The 22,350-nt window shown below is 35.5% G+C and overlaps 1 protein-coding gene and 1 pseudogene across 2 annotated transcripts in view; one reads left to right on the plus strand and one right to left on the minus strand.

Annotated features, from left to right (window-relative positions):
• Positions 1–22,350, plus strand: part of CADM2 (cell adhesion molecule 2) — a 995,556-nt gene that overhangs the window by 397,153 nt on the left and 576,053 nt on the right. The gene's annotated exons all lie outside the window — the stretch shown is intronic.
• On the minus strand, positions 10,310–11,278 carry LOC107528587 (calponin-2 pseudogene; annotated as a pseudogene).

Here is a 22,350-nt window from a genome sequence, read left to right on the forward strand (position 1 = left end):
GGGTTCAGTTCCTGGTATGGGCAGATTCCTGCTCAGGGCACATACCTAGGTTTGGGGGTGATCCCCAGTCAGGGCTAGTATGAGAGGCAACTGAACAATGTTTCTCTCCCTTCCTCTCTCTCTAAAGTCCATTTAAAACACACACACACACAAACATATTCTCAGCTGAAGATTAAAAAAAAAAAAAAATTCAAACCAAACTTTGAGGCAAATCTAAATAAATGCAATCTTATTTTTAATTCTATTTTGAAATTCCATTGCTTAAGTTAGTACTAAAACATAAAAATGCCAGTTAATTTAGGGACATATGCATTGAGTGGAATTTGATGGCTTTTTTTCATATTATCCTGAGATTATAGGGATATAAATTTCCTAAGTGCCCAAATTTGCTATCGGGCAACAAACTTCTTGCTTTATCTTTAAATACAACCTTTACTCATTGTCAGCTCTTTTATATTTTGTTACTGCCCAAATAAAAGTGGGAGAAAATGGTTTGTGACAAATTTTCGAATGATAAAAAACTGTTTACCAGTTTAGATAGGCTTCTTATTTTAAAGTTGTATTATATATGATAGACACATTGGATGTTTGGCTACTGCTTCTGAAAGGACAAATTATCTAAAGGTAGTAGTGATATTAGGAAATAGAAAACTGTTGGATAAATCATTAAAAAGCATATTCAGATCGCTTCGGTAGTTAAATGCGTAATTCTAAAGAACCTGAGAAACAAGTTAGCTATTTGGGTTAAGTGTTGCATTCGAGCGCTCTGAAAGTCATATCAAGTTAGTTTTTATACAAAATCTCTTTGATTATAGCACTGAAGGTTGAGTGGCCTGACCTAGTATTACTGATTGATAAACACAAATAATGTAATTGAGCCATTAGCCAACACTGTGCTAAGGGGTTTATATCATTCTCTTACTCTGTGCCTATGGCCTAGCTACTGTTATCCTGGTCCTGCAGGGGGCGAGATTGGGAACCAGATTTGAACTAACCATCCCTGGTTCCTTCTGCTGGGGGAAAGCCAACTTGAACTCCAGTTAGCCAAACTTCAGGTCTTCAATATCTCCATGATATCACTGCTTCTCTGATTCAAATTCCTTAACACATTCAAGAATCTATGTATTTATTTATTTATTTCTGTTTTCCCCATGGTGGGCTGACACAAAAGAAGTGATTATGAAACTAAAATTCCTTCATAAAATGGAAAACCCTTTTCTGAGCTAGCATTTACTAAAAGCTACTACATTTTTAAATAGAATGAGATTGAACACCCCTGATCTATAAATTTATCTATATGTGGGACATTGCACAATATATAAACCATTGTATAGTAGAGGGAGACATTTCCGACATTTACAAATAATTTAAACATGAATTGACTATAAAAACAAAACATTTGCAAAAAATTCTTTCAAGAACCTGATTTCCAGGAAGTATATGAGACAGTTTTGCAGCTATTTCACTAAATTTTTATTGAGCTCTGTTAGCGTATCAGTCATGCGTATGCAGCACATATTGACTGTGTCTTCTCAATGCCTCTCTGAAGTTATTTCACTAAGGAGTTCGTCACTGCCTTTGCTTTGGAAAAGAGGTAGTGCCAGGAATTTCTCTACGAAGAATATTCCTGAATATCTAAAATTTTTACTGATAGATACTATCCATTTTTCATTTATATCATAAACATTCATTTTTGAAAATTTTATAAAATTGTTGAAATGTTTTCACACAAGGAATTCTGAGCTTTTAAAAACTAAACAATAACAATCAGTACATTGTGTATTGTTTTTAAATCTTGCCTCTGATGAAGTCCAATCAATTTAATATTTAGCTCTAAAAACAACCCTGGCCATGCACGGTTGCATTTTTTCCCTATAAATGTCAGAACTATATATTTAACTGCCTGAGTCTGCCACGTGTCCAAGAATAAATTCATGCTATTCTCCTGCAGATCTCGTCTTCCTTCAGTGCTCTCTGTCTTAGTAAATGAGACTACCCTCTGTATATGGAGACATCATACATAAACACAGCATTTTTCTTCATGTTCCATCACAAAGCCTGACGATTTTACCGCCTGAATGCCATTCACATCTCTCCACTTCTCTCTCTAGAATCCTAATCTCAAATCCTTTGTACTTGTCTTGTTTTGTTATTTCTATGCCATCTCTTTCCATCTTCCAAATTCTTCTCCATATAAAACATATTTTTTAATTAAAAATAAAACCTGACCATACCATGCCATTTGTTAAACCTACTCAGTGACTTCTTATTGATTTAGAATATAGACCCAAATTAGTGATATGTCCCTTGAGCTCTGTACAATTTGGCCCCTTCCTATCATGCCAGCTCCACTTTCTTTCACTCTCTGCATAGTTGCTCATACTCTGCTGACCATGGCTTTATTGAAGGTTTTCATAGGTAACATGATCCTTTTCTCAGAACCTTACAAGTTCCTCTGCCATTTTGGAATATATCTTCCCCTTGTCCCCGTTTTTTATTAGTGAACTCCTCTTAATCTAACTGAAGTTAAAGCATCATTTACCGAAAACTATCCTTTCCTCTGTACAAGATCATGCCTGAATGGCTTTTTGATCAGAAAGAAAGCTATTGAGCCATGATGTTTAGAGTTTCTAGAAAGAGAAAGTGATCAGCAGTTGCTACCTCTTCCATGAACATATGGATTTGAACAGTTAATGAGTAATAATTTCATGAGAAAATTGAGATAATAGGATTGAAGTGCAAAATAGAAATATTGAAGTATAGGTGGAAGAAAGATTGCTCTTATGGAAAATGTTGAGGTAAAGACTAGGGTAGATCATACACTTCAGTATTTCCTTTCAGATGAGTGGGATGACAACACATTTGTAAGGAAAATAGAAAGATCCAATGCACTAAATGTAGCAGGGAGAATCAGAGTGTCTAACCCATACAGAGCTGTACAAATCTTATGTGTTCAGTTAGGCAAATAAAAAAATGCATGGGGTTTTAATGTAAAAAGCCAGACAGCTAATAGTTGAAGGTAACTTTAAAATAGGCCTGGAATGGATGACAAAATTAATATTTTTAAATTCAGTGTATCTTTTGCATGGACCAGTTATTCTATAGCTTCTGAATTTGATATATGTTGAATTTTGAGAAAGCAGAAGAGATTGAAAATTACTTTCTACCACACAAACTACAGATATATCTTCTTTGTTGTTTTACCACCCAACTAGAGCTAGATTGTCCTAAATTCCTAGTCTTGGAGATGCACACACAGAACAGATGCCAAAGTGATGGAGTTATCCACTTGTGAGCAGTGCATGAAGTTGGAGTTGTTTTCTCAGCAGGGGTCTGGGCCTTTTTCTCTCTTAAAAGCATGCATTTTTATTTTTTTGCTTTTTTCCACATCTGAAAGAGCACGCATATCTGAAAGCCCCTGGATGAAGTACCATATTGCAATTAGATGCTACCACACACAGCCTTATTTGAAGGAATAGGAAGAAATGCAATGAATTCCATAAAGTTTAAAAATAAACACGAACAAAATATTAGCTAAAAGCCTACTTGCGGCTTTCTCTTATAACCTAAAATATAATTTGTGGCTTTAATCCAGAAGCCCACATTATAGGGACCTAATGTTTGTAAATTCTGCAGATATATTTTTGACATTTTAAGTTACAAATATTTTACATCATTTTAGGTAAATATCCCAAATGCTTTTTCTGATCTTCCAGAAGAAGGATCTATCTGTTTTTTAATGATTTTATTCAGGAAAATGGAAACCTTAAATTGAGAATTTTCCTGAAATTCAATTATAGTCTGTCATATGAAGTCCTAGGGTCAAATAAAGTGATATTTGAGTTTAGTCCTAATGAATTTCAGAGTTGAGAAGTTTGCCAAGTGGTACTATAGAGATGTAGAGAGGCACCACATTGTAAAGAGCCTTCGGTGCTATACTGAGAAATGTGATTTTACATTGCAAGTCATAATGAATCACTGGAAGTTAAATGCAAGAGTGTTATGATCAGATGTGAATTTTACAAGGCTAGGCTGAGCATGGCGGAGGAAATTAGAAAGGAAAGAAAACAGAGACAAGGAGGCCTGTTTATAGACTGTAGCCTTAACTTGAATTAAAGATAAAGCCCACAGTGAAGACACTAATGTTGAATAGATATATTTATGAAATTAAATTGATCAAACCTTGTGAGTAGATGTGAAGGTTGCAGATATATTAGAAGTTAGTTGGTTCCAAATTTTCTACCTGAGACAACTATATTTCAGAAAAAAATCAAGAATTGATGGTAGATTTGAGAGTAGAAATGTGTAGATATTGAGATCCTGATTCATTTCCTAAACAGTTTTGCATACAAATTCTGCTCTCGTGGCATTCCGAGTACTCTCTGTAGTTAAGTTTTTCTCCTTCCAGCCTGATGACCCGTTCTCTTTGTTTGCACCTTCCCTGGTTTAATCATCATGAGGCTGACATGTAAAGGGAGAAGAACAAGAAGGACACATTACCAAGCTTGACCCATCAGTTGAAAATAGTCAAACACAGCTATTCCAATTTTGATGCTCATTTCAAACGCCAGTTAAAATAATTAAGTACATAAGTCTGTGCATTCATAGGCATACCACCCCTGAAGCCCATCATTTCCCATGATTTGTGAATCCTAATTCTCACTGCATGACTTTTTAAGAATGGTTCTGTTTATTCTAGAGTCATGGAGAACTAATTTAATGATCTTCTAGCATTAGGGAAACTTTTAGGTAAATGCACTCTTGAGCATTGTATCTGATTTCATATTCATTTCCAGTTTATAGCCATCTTTTTTTTGCTTATTGTTATATGATGATTTTTCTCATACAGCTCATTTTCAAACATACTTGCCATTTTTGTGCAATTTATATATGCATTATTATTAGATCTCCATAATTTTATATTTTCTATTTTAATTATGGAATGTTTAATAGCCTTCGGTTTAAAACAAAGAACTGGATAAAACAAACTAGTAAAACTATATGGCATATGTTTCTGCAAAAACAATTAAAAACAGTTAACTCCTTTGAGAACAGGTTACTTTAAGCAATAGCCAAGTTATACACTAAAAGGGCCATTCAGAGTGAAGTAAAAAACAAATGTTTTAGAGATTTTGAAGAACATCATGAGTTAAAGCTCTTTGTTGGTGATAGTGACAGGCATGTAACAAGTGTTCAGAAGAAATATAATGCCTCTGTTTGAAGACTATAAATTAGCTAGGGCAGAATGAGGCAGCGCAGCCTCAAACAACAGATCCAGTGACCTATCTAAGGCTGGTCGTATAGTCTAATTTTGATGGCAGACAAAACTGGGTAGGCCAATAGCCTGATGGATGACAATCCCATGCAAAGGATGCAGAGGTGTTGTTTTCCAATACAAAAGATAACTATTCAAACAATACTCTGACAAGGGCACCCTGAAGTACAGAAATACATTTTACCTCTGAAACTGTTATATATAGTTTGACATGGTACTACAAAGACATGCTGTGGTAAACTCATCTATCTTATGGGGGTTGACATAGTGAAAAGCAATATGACTGAGAGAAGGGGTTACTCTTGGGCTCTTATTAGAGTATATAAAGGCTTAGGAAACTAACAGAAGACTAGGGAAAGATGAATTTGCACTGAGCTACAACAGAATTCATGAACATGGCTGAAAATCCTAGCAAACCATGTGTGCTTTACCTGCTGGTAATGTTCATAGAAATTTCAAGGTTCAGAACTTTCATAGTACTGGTGACATTTACTATAAATATCAGTAAAAGTTCAATATAATTTAGTATATTAATTGATATATTTTGATGAAATATATACCTGTTTAAATAAGGAGGATTATTTTTACCCCTGAGAAACTGATCACCTTATTGTAGATTGGGATAAAAAATATCTATGATAAAAAAATTATAGATTTTTATACTGAGTGGCATCGGAAATGTAGTTTAGGTCCAGCCCAAGTGTTGTGTTTGTAAATGTCTAATAACTGTCTCTTTTGGGGGAAAAGGGCCTGATTTGTAGCACTTCCCAATTTTCATGGCTAAATACTCCAACCATGGCTGATTTCAAGCCAATAAATTAACATCACTGGACACAGAATTGAGAAGTGATGCATACAGTGAGCTCTCTCAAACCAACTCCAGTTGACCACAGGACTTAAATTAAAAGCATCATCTCAAGAAAGAAGTTATATTGTGATTTTCTGTAAGAGGTTTATAAAGAATAGAAAATTTAGAATCAGAGAATTTTATTGCAAATGTAGTTTCTGTAGGTACTAGCTGGAGGATTTTAGGCAATTTAACATGTCTTGGATCTTAATTTCCTTATTTCTAAAATAGGCTATTATAAAAAGTTTATAAGATGATTCATGGATAAAGTATTTATAAATGGTAATTACCCATTCTAAATGTGTTTTATTATCATTTTATAATTTTAAAACAATTTAATTCTATTGCCAATAAAGTGAAAATTGAAAATATATTGTGGCTGAACTCTGGAATTTTAGAACAGTCGGAGTTTTTAGAGATAGAAGGTCACCAATCAAAGCCATAAGATTAATTCTCTTAATGGTACATGACCAATCTGTATTGAGACTACGATTTCAATTTTCTCTCTATCATGCTCTTAAATTACCAATTTAATAAAAAAGTCATATTTAAGTCAACCACATACCATCTCCTATAAAAGGACAAGTGAAGCTCTAGTGGAGATAAGACATATCTTTTACTGCAATATTATTGTGCTCTTGAAAATAAAACAGAAAAAAATAATATGCAATTAAGAAAATGGGGTTAGTAGAAAATAGGAAACTTGCTTAAGGTCACATAGTACAGACAGTGAGTAAAATTCATCACACTATAATTATGTATAATTTGAGAAAAAGTAGTTATGGGCTTCAAGATTAATGTGGATTTACTTTACTAAAACACTGATTAAAAAAATGAGTTGTTTCAAGAAGAAACTAAAAGTTTTCTGAGCCAGTACAATCTTTGTCATTTCTTTTTAGCAACAGTAATTTAATTTTTTTAAGTGTGTGCTTTATATAGACACATATTCAGAAACAGGTACATTTCGCTTAGTTTGTGCATGTGATTAAGGTAAAGAAATGTACACTTGAAAGAAAATAAAATGGGCAAAATTAGTGAAAACATTGGTAGAGATATTTCCATTTCATATATGTTGGTATGGAAACACAATCCTGTTTTATAGCTTCAGATTCTGGCTAGGAAACTGGCTAGCAATTTTGATAAATAAATTCATTGTAATATTAGTGCATGATCATAGCTGGTCACACCATGTCCTTTAAGGCATCACTTTAACTATAATAACTTCCAAGCTAATTAGCACCAAGGTGAATGGTCTTCACCCAAAGCAAAGACTCCAACAAGAGTTAACAAATAAGCACAGATGGGCTACAAAAATCTGCCTAGGAAAATTCTCAATAAGGAAGGAAAAAAGAATACTTGAATAACCCTTTATGGACATGAATTGTGGCCATGCATTAAAATGTTTTTTATGAGTGAAATTAGAGTTTGGGGGTTGTGTTCCCCAAACTTCGGAAACATTTTAGGATCTCTCTTTCTCTTCCTCTCTCCCTGCAAACTGTACATGTTGATAACCCGTCAGCATCTACAGGAGAACTCTTAAATCGATCCGTCGCAGCTCTTTCCCTGCTAAGCAATCCAGGGGTAGCTTTCATTGCATTCTTATCATGGTATTTTTTAAGCTGATAATTCTGATAAGCACTTCTCCAGGCCCCCTACAGATTTTTGCAGCCCCTCAAACCTTTCTCATTTTCTATGTGAGCTTTACACTGTGATTTCTCATAAATTTCTGAAACATTTCTTTCCATCTATGCGTTGTTGGGGGAAACAGTAGAGTGGAAATGTTCTTTTTTTCTTCAAGTACAGATAGTTGGTTTATATATTAGAGGTATGCCTTTTCCTGAGAACTCTACCTAGTTGTTTTGGCTTTTCAGCCAAATTCTTATTAGCCTGAAGAATTATGATAAGTTATTTCTATGTTCTTGGTTTAAAACAATAAATTGTGCAAAACCGAAAGAACCTCTTAATGTGCAAATACCTCCACCATCTGAAGAGGCAGTTTGGGTATGAAATTAATTTTAAAGAACCTCACTCTGAACCTCTGAAGGTTCGCTATAAATAGCAGTGCCTCCACTATAAAACCTTGTGTTTAAATATATATAATCACACCTGTAAATGAAAATAGTATCATAGGCTTTCAAAGAACCTGCTGTCAGCTTGCATATATTTTGCATCTTCAGGATTGTAGAAACAGGATTCTTTGCTGTTAAATATTTGAAAACATTTACATGTATAACTAAGGCCATGGTTCTCAAATTTACTGTACATAAAAGTCAGCAAAGTTTGGATTGTGCCTCGTTTGCTTGTTTACATGCATTTGCCCGGTTCTCCCACATAGGACTTCTCATTCAGGTAGCCATAGAAGTGGGCAAATGGCCAGGCTCTGTAAAATCTGGCCTAGGAAAGAATAAATTTGATGAAGAAAAAAATCTATTAAACTGTTTCACTAATTTTAGTTTTTCTACAAATGAACTGACAAGATAAAGTAGTTGATAAAAATAACTCTTTTAGATTCTTCAGGCACCTTTACTCTGAATTTCATGCAACGTTAGTGGTAGTATATTTTAAGACATTTAAACACACTTTACTAAATTTCACTAGCATTGCACATTTTATAGCATGAGTTCACAGGCGCTATTAATTGCATTTCTGAATACAGACTTCAAACAAAATTTTAGCCTAATGCCTTGATTTTAAGGTTATGATTTGTATACAAATAAGGGACTTAAGACTCATCTGCAGTCGGATCAAAGCTTGTAAAAGAGAGCCGTGGTGTCAGCATCATGCATAAATATATTAGACTTTCTCTTAGGGATAAAGCAACAAGAATATTTAATTATTGCAAATTTGTGGGGGGAGCAGCGTATAATATATTATTTATTGTGGCATTTCATGCTAGATTAAACAACATCATAGTGATGCCAATGCCATTTAGAAGCTAAAGGATGAAAATAGAACTCTGCAGAGAACAGAAAATCATCATGAATCTTGTTCTATAACAAAACATTTATTTACTAAAAATTTAGCTTTTTTTGTACATATTTCCTTATAAAATAGCCAGATGAACCGTAGGCTCCAATAAAACATTTTGTTCTTGTATAATATGAATAAAACCCAGATGCATAAAATTCATTTTAAAAAGTAGATATGTAAGAAAAAAAAAGTGATTTACAGAATTTTCTATATCATAAGGTGTGGTTTTTTTTCTACTTGTAGCAAAGGATAAATATAAGATTTAGAGATATTTTCATTATCTGATAATTCTATGCTTTTTTTCCCCTCCTTGAAAAAGAGATTCCCGTTGCCTTTGGTGCTCAGTAGGTATTTCACATTGTCTCTTGCTCCCAGGCTCCTGGGTGGGGTTGGTGCCAGGGAGGGCCCCCTGGTGGGGGTCCCAGCTCAGTTCTTGATGGGGGAAAGGGGACAAGTATGGAATAGGGGTGGGGGGGGTCTGGTGTTTTTTGTTATTTTTTAAAATATGTCTTTATTGATTTCAGAGAGAGGAAGGGAGAGAGAGAGACAGAAACATCAATGATGAGAGAGTCATTGATCCGCTGCCTCCTGCAAGCCCCCTGCTGGGGATCGAGCCCACAACCCGGGCATGTGCCCTGGCCAGGAATCAAACCGTGATCTCCTGGATCATAGATCAATGTTCAACCGCTAAGCAACACCAGCCAGGCCGGGTGAGGGGGTTCTGGTTTTGTCTCAACTACTCAGAACTCTATTGTCCTGTTGTCCTGTCTGTGCCTCAGTTTCCTTACTGGTTCCCTGGGAGGATCCTAGGGAAATCCCCTGCCTAAAATATCTGGGGACTGTGGCCTGGCCCTCTCCCAGGGGACTTCCTTCCCAGCACCCTCCTCCACCATACCCACTCTATTACACCAAAAACAAAAATAAATTACTTTTGTTTTGTTAAAATTGCCTGAAACTTCTATGTGTCCAGAAACCACAAACTGATCAGCAGAGAAAAAGGAAGAGGGACAAAACTACCAGAAGCCATTTGGGGCCACTTTCCCTCCCTGCACAGGTTTCTTCTTCCCCCCAGAGCTTGCCCCAAAACCTACTGGAAAATGTGCTACCTGGATGTGCCCAGGCAGAGACCCCCACCTTTCACCATCTGAGGGTCTGGCCTCACAGACCCTCAGCTGGAAGCATATAAACACACAGAAAAACAAGATGAAAACACAGAGCTATCCAAAATCCCAGATGGGGTGATGATATGCAGAGACACCCTGCAAGGCGGGGGGGGTCAGTAGACTGCCTCCTCTTAGTAGCAGGGGACTGTGGGGGCACTCTGGGGCCTTCACTGGGCTTGGGCAATTGCCAACTGACCCTGGAGCTCTGTTGGCCACTGGACCTTCTGGGCAGCATTTGGGGTCCTATATCTGGCACTCCCAGGCCAAAGACCTGGGCACTCTGGTGTAGCCCCTGTGTGTAGCCCATCTGCGGAGACATGGAAGAGTTGTCAAACTTGTTGGTCCTCAGCTTGGTGTTGTAGAAGTGTTGCAGGTCCCAGGAACCGCCATGCCCACCTGGCTGGCACATTTGTTTGTGCCCATTTTCAGGCTGATGGTTGAGTGATCCATGGGTGGCAGGATATGGCCCTTGGGGTCATGCAGATGTCTTCCCTTGCTATATGCCATCATACCTGGCTGACAGGCACACTTGTGCTGCTCATCTGGAGCGTGGTGACGCACTGGCCCACCTTCGTGGTGCCATCATCGAAGTTCTGCTCCTGCTTCTCTAAGTACTTGGTGCCAATGTCCATGTCACTCTACAGCCCCTTGGTCTTGGCCCTCCCTGCCAGAGCCAGAAGAGACACCTGCACCTGTGTCATGGGCCCACTCTTGAATAGGTCCACGGAGTGCATGCCGTAGCTGGCCATGGCCTTGATGAAGTAGAAGCAGCTTTCTAGCTGGTGCCAGTTTTGCATGGCGTGGCTGATCTTGGGGACCGAGCCCGGCTGCAGCTTATTCATGAGGGTGCACAGGGTAATTCCGACCTTTAGACCCTTCTGTAAGTGGGGACCTATAGACAGGCCCGTGAGTCCCTCCACCCAGCTGCGGAGTTCCACCTCCTACTGAGGGTCATATTTGGGCAGGAGCCAGTTCTTGACCTTGGCCTGATGAGGGCCCCCTGTTGAACTGCTTGGAGCTCATGCCCACGGTGGCTACAGCAGGACCAACAACCTGGCGGGTGCAATGGTGGAGGACATTCTTATGTTTTTGATACTAGCCGTTCAGTTAAATTATTATTTATTTACCAAAAGATTTGAACATAATTATATTTATTAACATATAATATCTTGCATTAAAAAGTTTAAATACTGTTAGAGGCAAAAGAACTTAGACCCATGCAAATAAGGAATGATTTTGGCATGATACTGCAGAGATGTTAGAAATAGAAAAAAATCACATATTAACAATGAGTTGTAGATTAGAAAAGGGGTTGCTGAACTGGCCCCATGCATTTTATAAGTGATCTTAAATTGTTACTGCTCTCCAGGGCCCTGCTTTACCCCTAATAATATGAGCAAAGTGAGCAAAAAAGTCAGGGCACTGCGTATAGCAGTGGAGAACATTTGCATGCAGATTAGGACAGGTGGAAAATGTGGGGGGGGGGGGAGTGTCACAAGAGCATAATTATTTTTTCTAATTAAATAGTACCACATCACAAATATTAATCTGTGTGTATGCATATATATATATATGCATATATATATGAAATACCTAAATTGGGGAGAGGCTTAGGGTTTTGAAAACTCACATTAACAATACTGTTGCTAAATAGTGCATCCGGAAAATGTCCTAAATCACAGGCAGTCACAATATCCTGGCTGTGCTAACTTAATGAAGAGAGTGAAAAGTAGGTAGTCATTACTTTGAATATCTCAGCTTTACTTTTCAATTGTGCTTTATTCAAATAAAAGTTCTGAATATAAAAATCTGTGATGTGCATTTCAAATTTGAGATTCAGCAGAAGTTGATTATGCGCTAACATATAGAAAAGCATTTGATTTTTGTTGGTAATTGAAGAGCTTAGAAAAAGTTCATCTGATGCAGCAAAGAAAGCTTTGAGTTTTAAATTTTAAAATCATAAGCTAAAATTTATATTCATATACTTTTTCTTTCCTAGCTATTGCATACTGCATAGACTATTCAGGCAAAAATCAACATGGAAACTAACTAAATTTACTTGCCAAACCAGTTTGCAAATCCTGCCTTTTATTTCATTATTGTTCATTCACATGATACTCCAATTTCTCACAGTTCTGGAGGCTGAAAAGTCCAAGATCATGGTATTGATAAGATTTTATCTTCAACTTTCCAGCCTCCAGAAGTGTGAGAAATAAATATTTGTTGTTTAATTTACTCAGTCTATGGGAATTTGTTAAAGCAGCCTGAGCTGACACAAGAAGCAAGGTGCTGGATCCTCAACTATACCTTTCTGTCACATATTTTCATGTAACTATAAGCTTCGCTAGCAGCATTCTTTATAGTTTAATAAAAAAACAAGTCTTAAAGATATTCTAGCCAAATCCCAAATGGATTTTAAACTGTCCTTACCAGTATCATGTAATTTAAAATTAAGCCAGACCAGGGAATTTTTAGGGGGCAGTGAAACTATTCTGTAGATACTATAATGGTGAATACATGTTATTACACATTTGCTAAGAAAATTCTTGGAATGTACAACACAGAGAATGAACTCCTATAAAGTATGGACTTTAGTTAATAACAATGTATCAGTATTGGGTTTTGTAATAAATGTACGATACTAATGCAAGATATGAATGGGGCTGAAGGATATATGGGAATTCTCTGTACTTCCCTCTTAGTTTTTCGGCAAACTTACTACTTAAAAATAAGTTGCATTCATTAAAAAAAAAAAGTCAAGCCAGGCAAGTGTTATTTATGGCAAGTGTTAAAAGTCTATTTTAACTGAGGGTTTGATCCAGCAAATAATTGATTTGATAATAACTTTTTATGGGTCTTTCACTGGTATATTTTAGGTATCCTGCTTACCTAAAACAGATAGTGACTTTAACAAGAGCAGGCCGTTTTGCACTTTTCTCAATATTATGATTATGCACTTTTCTCAATATTATGCACTTTTCTCAATATTATGATTATGTTTGACCCAGCTCCCTAACTTTTAAATCTTACTGGCTCATTTTGAGAGAGAGAATGAGAAGAGTTAAAAAACAAAGAATGAAAAATTCCAAATAAATACAATCAGCAATTTCATTGCCCATTATTTTAGATTGGCCTGTGCTATGGGTACTTTTCACATTGTCAAGACTGGCCTCGCTCATGTAGACCATCCATTCATTATATAATACTGGCCCTGTGATGTGACTAAACCAAGGGGCTAAAGCTATGCATCACTTAATGGTATGGACTGCTATGTTTGTGTTCTAGAATGCCAAGTTTTGGAGAATGCCACTTTGAGTCTTGAATATCAAATGATGGTGCTTAAGCTGGGTGCAATGAAGACCCATTTTTCTCCTAGTCTTGTGTCTGAATTTCCTCTATCATATCTTGACAGATGCCACCTAGTATTTCCAGCTTATTTTGCATGTGCAATAGATAATTGCAAAAAAAAACCTTAGAACCTATTGTAGAAATATGACTACTACTACAAGAACTCATGGAATGATAATGGTAATGATTTGCCTTTTTTATAATTAAGCTTGGCATCTACGAAACCAGTGTTTCTCAAACTTTGAGATGCTTCAGAATCACCTGGAGAGTCCTGCTGACAGTCTGCATCCGCAGGCATTGGGATTCAATCGGTCAGGGCGGGGCTTAGGAATGAGCATTTCTAACAAGCTCACAGGGGATGTGCCTGTGTTTGGGAACCTCTAAACTAAATCAGATCCTCATAACGAATCCTGCCAAAGCTCTGTAGGTAAAAAGGTTTCACAGTGGGAAGAGGGCCCAGTTGTGACTGTAGCCACATGCCAAGGTTTCCTCCTGAGATCTTTCGACAGCAAGGCAGTGTAAGGACTATTTGTTATTTAACATGTGAACACTGTATTCAGTTTTCTCTCAAACTTTTGCTGCACTAAAATAAAAATAACCTCTAATGCACACTCTTCTGACCTTATGGATGAATCTACTTACCTGTCTTTAAGATAGATATTATTTTCGGAGTTACTTCTCCCAATCATTAACTTCTGAGATATATTTTAAAATTAGTTCTACATTGTGAATGCGTGAAAAAGTGAAAGGTAGGACATAGGTGACATACTTTAATTTCCACGGGGAGTATGTGGTAAGATGATGATGAAATTTATAAGGTCTCTGTGCGTATGTCCTGTGGAAGGAAAAGAATTTATAGCCCAAACTACTTCTCTCAGAGAAACATATAATGTGCTTTATGACAAAAACAGAACTCATTTTTTCTTCTAGGTTTTTCAGTTGGAAATTGTCAAGAATAGATGAAAGCTGAGGCAATGTATTAAAAAGCTGAAATAGAAAATCTTTGCACTTAGGTAAAGAGAGCCATCAAACATTTATTTTAAACACATTACTAAGTGCTTACTTGAAACAAAAGAGAAGGAAAGAAAAGAGGAAATTAAACTGTAGTTGAAAAGAAAGGATGACTTGTATGGAGCTAATGAAATTTCTTTGTTTTTGATTTCTTTCAATTTGTAGGAGCTGATGCTCATTGTACCTGTGTTGTCTTATAATGAGTGTGGTATTTGGGTTTCACTTTTTAAAGACAAGGTAAATATTTTAGGGTAATTCTGTGAAACATAGACCTCCTACCAGCTTTGAATTTACAGAATCCCATCCGCCATACTGTTGATGATAGATGTATTTATTTTGTTATTTAAATAGCAGAAGAATCAGAATTAATATACTCTTCACCGCAAATATAGCATGGATATCTATCAATAGTTTTGGACTTTGTGATTAAACGAATTCCAGACTCAAGGTGAAGAAGAAATGCTATATATGACTTTGAGAAAAGGTAAATGCACGATCAAAGAATTTTAGGATGCAAGATAGGCAGAGATGGGGAATATTGGGGAATTTGGGTGGGTTTTATCTGATGGAGGCTGTCTGCTTTTAGTCCATCCTCTATTATTACATGGTTTTTGCATTTGTTTCTGATGTTAAAAATGGAACACAGGGCGTTAAAAGTGATCTTGGACACAGACTATAGTATGGGAAAGGCCTGGGGGTGGGGCGGATGCAGGGTGTAGGGGATCAATTGGGGGGGGATGGGGGACATCTGCAGTACTTTCAACAATAGAGATAAATTTTTAAATAGTGATCATCAGTTATTGCTTGTTGTTTTAATGTATTTCTGCATTAAAAATGTGTTTCTATTTTTAAGAGTGTAGGCAATATTTAGGAGCTAATTTAAATTATGTTTGTCATCTCCTCGAATTAATTATTTAACACGATAAATTAATTTATGCAAGAGAATCATGTTTTCAAAGCCCAAGAAGGATGAGAAACATTTACTCTCTTATGTTTCTTCTCAAATTGCATATTGATTACTAAAAATTACTCTTTGTGGTAAGTTTGCCATCTGTCCTACAAATATGCATGCAAACTGATTACCTATGCCTGATGGTCTTGCATCTTTCTCTTTTCATTTCTATTTAAGAGTTTTTGAAATTCAGCACACCATTTGTGCTTTGCTGATATGATATTTTCAGTTGATCTACCACATTTACTCACATATTGGTTACCCTTGCATAATTGCTGTATGTAGACTTTGTATAGGTTAATTTGAATTGAGTGTCTTACAAAGCAAGAAAGAAAAGGGCAGTGATTATGCAAAGAAATATGGCATGTAACTCCCTTTCTGTTTAACTAGTATGGTGGCATTAGGTATGAAAACAAAGGATCATTAAATCTATTTCTTGACATTTTCTATTGCTATTGTTTTATATAAATGAAGCGGAAAGAAAACAACCTAGAAGGTTTGTTTGTACCTTACTTGTCACTGATAACTTCAGTATTTGTCTCTTCTGTTCTTTCCCTAAGAGATTGACATTGGAGTTCAATGCAAGTTTTTGTGTGTACATATATATTTTACTTCCACGTTTTAATTAAATGGGTTATTTAATTATGTGTTATAATCTTCATATATAAAACTTTTCAAAGGTGTATATAAATATAAGTGAAACACACAAGGATTGTAATAACAATTGATGATATTTTTAAAGTTTTATCATTTGCTCAAAAGCTCTTTAAAAAACAAACAAAATTATTATTATTTCTGAATGCCAGAATCAGGCTTAATAACATGCAATTAAAATAACACATCATTATTTTAAAATACTTCCACATGATAGCTTAATTTCATGCTCATTTACATTCATATTTAATGGAACTATTTATATATAATTTTTTTACATATTTGTATACATTTTAGAAGTATGTGACTCATTTATGAATCTTAGTTCATGCTCTTTGTAAACTGAGGATAGGAAAGAGAAATAAAATTTCCTGATGGGCCAACCTAGAATAGTTAAATTCTCCTCCAAGACTATGGAAGGACTCAACTTCCCCTGAAGCAAATGGTATTAGAACAAAATCCTGACTCTGTGACAAAGAAAAGGAATTAGAGGGGTGGCTGTTGGATGTTTATCTCATTTAGCAACTATTAATTTTTTCACCAGAATTATTCTACCTCATGTCCTTGCCAGTGGCCTGAGACTGAGGAGCCCCTCTAAAGTTGAACAACATGCAAATCTCATTACTCTGCATTCTCAGTCTGACTTCTATTTACTGAATTTTAGATTTTGTATATGAATCTTATTACACTATAACCATTTGCTTGTTTCTACTTCAGCAAATTGTGAGGTCCTAGACTCTAGTTTCTTTTCTGAAAACTTTTTACATGGTCATCCCTATCAATTCAACTCTTGTTTTTCATTCACATGAGCCTATGTCATCTGCCAGACTCCTCTTCCAATCCTTTATTGTCCTGTCCATTGTCACTTAATTTCTGATAGGAGTAAAATTTTCTTGCCCGCATATTGTGTTTTAAAAACACAAGACAGCTAACTTATTAGTAGTATGCATTAATGTGTGAAATACTGCTAATAAGTTACCACAGCACTGGAGATTTTTGTGAGAAATATATTTTGTTTATTTATTTTCTAAGTTATCAAATAAATTAGGCACAAACTTTTAGAATACTACTCATTAGAATTTCAAAGGTGCATTCATAATTTAACTGATTTGAGGTTAAGGGATTATTCTGCATTGTATTTAAAACCATATACCCTTAGTAGACTTTACAAAACAAAAATCATATTTGCAAAAACACCCCCAAAAATGTTGTCTTATTTCTTTCCCAATACTTGGATCTTCTTCTCTAACATCTTTACAAATAAAGAAGAAGAATGTTATTTTTAAAATTAGCTCATTTTTATAAAGAAGATTGCACAAATATCCCTAAATGTAAAGATAATTGAGAGTATGTAAATATGGCAACTCTTAGCATAGTAAATGCACTTTGGGATAAAATAGCTATTAATTAATGATCAAAGGGACTTAAATATTACAGAAAAAAGGTCATAAGATCAGACATTTCTAGTAGACAAAAGCTGATTGAACATGTCAATCAAATCATGTGACAACAGATTGTCAACAATATGAAATGCTAGTGATGGGACAAAGCCATGCTATAAGTAAGAGTTCCCTATAGAAACAGAAGCAGTAACAAAGAGAGAGAGAGAGAGAGAGAGAGGGAGGAGGGGAATTATTATAGGAATTGCTACATACAGTTAGGGTGTCTGAGGAGTACCATAAATGCCATTTACAAGTTGCAGAACCAGGAAAGCCAATGGTGTAATTCAGTCTGTGTCTGAAGGCCTGAGAATCATGAGGCCAAGGTGAGAGGCCAGAGAAGATGGACAGCCCAGCTTGAACAGAAGGCAGATTCGCCCTTTCTCTGTCTTTTTACTCTCTCCAGGCTCTCAAGGGACTGGACAATGCCTGCTCACAAAGGTGAAGGCAACCTTCTTTACTCAGTGCAGCAAATCAAATGTGCATCTCTTCCAGAAGCACTTCACAGTAACACCCAGAAATGGCGTTTTACCAGCTGTTTGGGCATCTCTTAGCTCAGTCAAGTGGATGCATAAAATTAGCCATCGCAGTGATCTGGCTATAAAATTGGTGCAATTGTATTAGAGTTTTTATTTTGTTTTTATGAATTAATTTTTTTTCTGTTTAAAATGGATTGAAGCCCAGCCGGGCACAGCTCAGCTGTTGAGCGTTGACCTAGGATCCAGGCAATCGGGGTTTGATTCCCGGTCAGGACATGTGCCCGGGTTGCGGGCTCGATCAATGGCTCTCCCATCATTGATGTTTCTCTCTCTCTCCCTCTCCTTTCCTCTCTCTGAAATCAATAAAGATATATTAAAAATAATAATAATTAAAAAAATAATAAAATGGATTGAAGAGTGAAATTATTATTATTATTTTTTTTCATTTACTTCAGGTCAGTGAGGAAAGGCTAATAGAGTTAGAGGAGCAAGTATCAAGTTTGTGAAAAGTTACACTGTAGAAGACACTTAACTGGCCTCATAAAATGGAGTTAAATTACAGGAAAGGAATCAGATCACATTCCATGTTTCTGATTGTGACTGACATTTGAGCAGTGTTGCAATATCATTCTTTTGAACACGTAAATTTATTAAGTATAAGCATTTCAGTAATAGTGTAGAACGTAACAAGCTAGAAGTGGATTACTGAATCTGCTCCTTTCCAGCAATGGCCATTATAAAAAATTAGTGTTAGGGTTATTTCTTATATGAAAATAAATTTAAAAAATACTTCTTTTTCTCTCTAATGCTACACTACGTCCCAACTTTTTGCCTGTTTGAAAGGATTGGCAATTAACACATTTTACCCAGAAATGTGGGTTTTGCATGAATGAATGGATGAGTACAAGAATGTTGCACAGGTAACTGATAGCCCTTTTCTAAGGGAAGATTTATATTGACAAGCATTAAGAAAAAGTTGAAATAAAGGGCTCTGGCTTTCCTGCCACGTTTCCCAAACAGCGTCCCTTTGTTGGCCTAGATCTGGCTTCCTGAGTGGTTTGTCTGTTATTGAAGAAGAGTGTTAATGTGTCCTCTGAAATCTGAATAGGAAACTTGGCTAATTACAACAAATATCTCAAATATATTTAAGTCTGTAATTTCTCATGTTCTGAAGTTTTAAAATGGTCACTTTTGTGACTGAAGTTCAAATGAAAGGTCACAAACTTTTGAAAATACAATTAATTTCATATAACATGTATTTGCCTATTATGTGCTAGCCTGGATATATAATATTTTGATAAAATTTTATTAAATACTGGTTGATTTAGGATTTCATTTAGTAAGAACCCTAAGAATTAAGGATAGAATTGCAAACGTTGCTAAAATAAAAAATAAAATAGATAAAATAAAAAAGGAATCAATCTGGAAACCTTCCACATAAGACAGATGCATGTCTTACTAAGATATAACTATTAGAGATCACAAACATATTCCGTTTACTCAAAAAACCAGCTGGTATACTTCTAATCAGTCACCTTGCCCTTTGCTCCACCTTTTCCATCATGGATACTTAAACCAATTAATTCTAAGTAGAAAAAGTGATGTAGGGTTCAAAAGAGAATGCTCAGACATAAATTACCAGACTTAACTGCTCTCTTTTGGGAACAGCAATGGCTAGTTAAAAGTGCTGAAGAAGTCGGGGTTTTTATCTTTTTCTCATGCCCTACTTTCCATTTTTTAAAATCAACTCATACAAGCATACTGACAGTAATGATATCTTGATTTCAGAATTTCTTTTCAGAATTTTGTGTAATAGGATTTTCCAGTAAGTTCCGCCGCCTTGCAGAAAAAGTTTGGGGAAAGATCCAGAACTTTCTTCTGGACCTGGAATGTAAATATAGCTCTAAGAAGGAGATACATTAAAACATTAACCTGTTAGAATTATGAAAAGATTGAAATCATGTTTTCAACCTGTGATTTTCTTCATGATTTTTTCCTAGAGTCGTGTCTTCTAATTTTAATGATCTTGTTTTTTTAAAAAAATTTACAATACTTTAGCTTGCTTACCAAATTATTTCTAGGAGGAAAATAATTCATGAAACTGTTTCCATGTATATAATTAATATATATACCTAAATTATGGTAATCTCCAGAACCATTGTCGGTTACCCCTAAAACCAAGAATTATTTATTAAGTTGTAATATTACTTATATTTTAGAACTAAATAATAAAATTGTGGCTACCATAATTTGAGGGTAAATGACAAAACAGAGGAAGTGCAGCTGACTAAATGGCGGCTTACCAATTAAACTGCGTAGCAATTGTAAGGCAAAGATAGTAGCTCATTTTACCCAAGTCCAGGAATTTAGACTGTGGGTATAATGTTGTAGGTGCATGTATTTTATGAGTCAAAATTATTTTTATTAGAAGATAAAATAGTAAAACTTAAAATGTCACCATTCTCTTCCCTGAAATTTGTTTTCTTGATTCTTGAGTTTTGATAGATTAAGCATCTAGGGTTTACTCTTTCCTTGAGAGTGTAAAAAATAATAGCTCGCCAATCAATCCATTAATAGCCTAAAAGTCAACACTGTATGTCATAATTCCTTTTATGAAAGGAATCATCACTCTCTGAATTTATACTAAAATACTAGGAAATGACACAGCAGGTCGTGTTTGTATTTCAGAGCCTTCATTGGAATGTAACAGCTATATTGTCAACTCACCCTTGCAAACTGCTGCTATCCCCCAGCAGCTTATGGAAGTCACAACAGCGCCAGCATTAGCTCCAACAAATAATTAACTTTATGCCAAAACTTCGGTCATCGCTTGAATCTGTTGAAACCTCCATAAATAGGATATTAAAAACATGTTCCTACGAGCAGTACACTGCTTTTGCTTTGGTTAATTCTAATGTTAAGGAAATGATCATATTTCGGTTCTTAGAGATGAAACATGTTTTGTACTTTATGCACCTGTAACTCCATTGGAATTGCTGGATTTGTGATATAACATTAGAAACCATGAAGCAAGTTGTTTGTCTTCTAGCTAATCAGGGACAGCTGTTGTTTTATTTGAGCTGTAGCCAGGTCCCCATTCTTGCTGTTATGCTCATAATGCTGTTCCATACACGATTTCCAAGTAGCCTTCTACAACACCTACCATTATCAATGGAATAATGTCTGTTTCCCTACGAACCGCCAAGTGCTTTCTCACTTGAATTATAAAATTCATATTGACCATAGGTGTGTGTATAATTTATATTTAAATTGAAAAAAATTAAAAGAATCTTGGTAAAATGGTTCATAAAAAGGTGTAGTCTTACATTTTAATAGTAATGGCTGAAAAACTTTCTCACCAGAAATAAAATTTTGAGAAAAAAATCAGCCTTAATAAAGGAATGTGCATTATATAAAATTAATTGAAAGGCATTTATGTGACAACCTGCATCTATCATGCACTTCTGTTTTCTCTTGCCCCCATGTAGTTTTTCCTCTCACAGTTTGCCTCTCTAGGTTACTTAGGTTATTGATAATATTAGAAACCACCTTAAAAGCCGAATCAAGTCAGCCCTCTATTTGCTGAGCTGAAAAGCATTTTCAGGAGTAGTAATAGTACTTAAATCCTCTGATCAATGCTTCAAACTCAGACAGAGAAAATGATTGCTTTGGCTAAGAAATTGTAAGCTCCTGGTAGATTTGCTCTCGTTTCGCAATAAGTATTTGAATTTTGAAATGACTTCATTTGAGAATTAAACAAATGTTTCCTTTTGGTATGGGGGTAGCAAATTTATAATGACAAGGTCCTAGATATATGATCAGAATTACACTGGATAATGCAGAATCACTTTATGCTCAGTTTCATCATTTGTCATAAAAGAATAACACTATCTTCTTCATAGTGTTCTTTTATGATACAATGATATAAAATATATTAGAAATAATTTTATGTACTTGATGAAATTTTCTGTTCTTGATTTTATGTACCTGTGACTCAATGCTAGGTGCTGGGTCTCCGATAAACAAAGGACTGAGACACAATCTCTGCCTCAATGAGTATACGCACTAATGACTATGTTATATGTATTTAGTCATATATTGTTAAATATAAGTATTATATTTATACTTACACTTAGAAAAGCCACTTTAACATTTCTATGCAAGTTTTTCCTATGTAAAATGGAAAAAGTGATTGACTGCATTTTTATATGA

This window comes from Miniopterus natalensis, chromosome 6 (assembly GCF_054644295.1).
Source record: "Miniopterus natalensis isolate mMinNat1 chromosome 6, mMinNat1.hap1, whole genome shotgun sequence".
NCBI lineage: Eukaryota > Metazoa > Chordata > Mammalia > Chiroptera > Miniopteridae > Miniopterus > Miniopterus natalensis.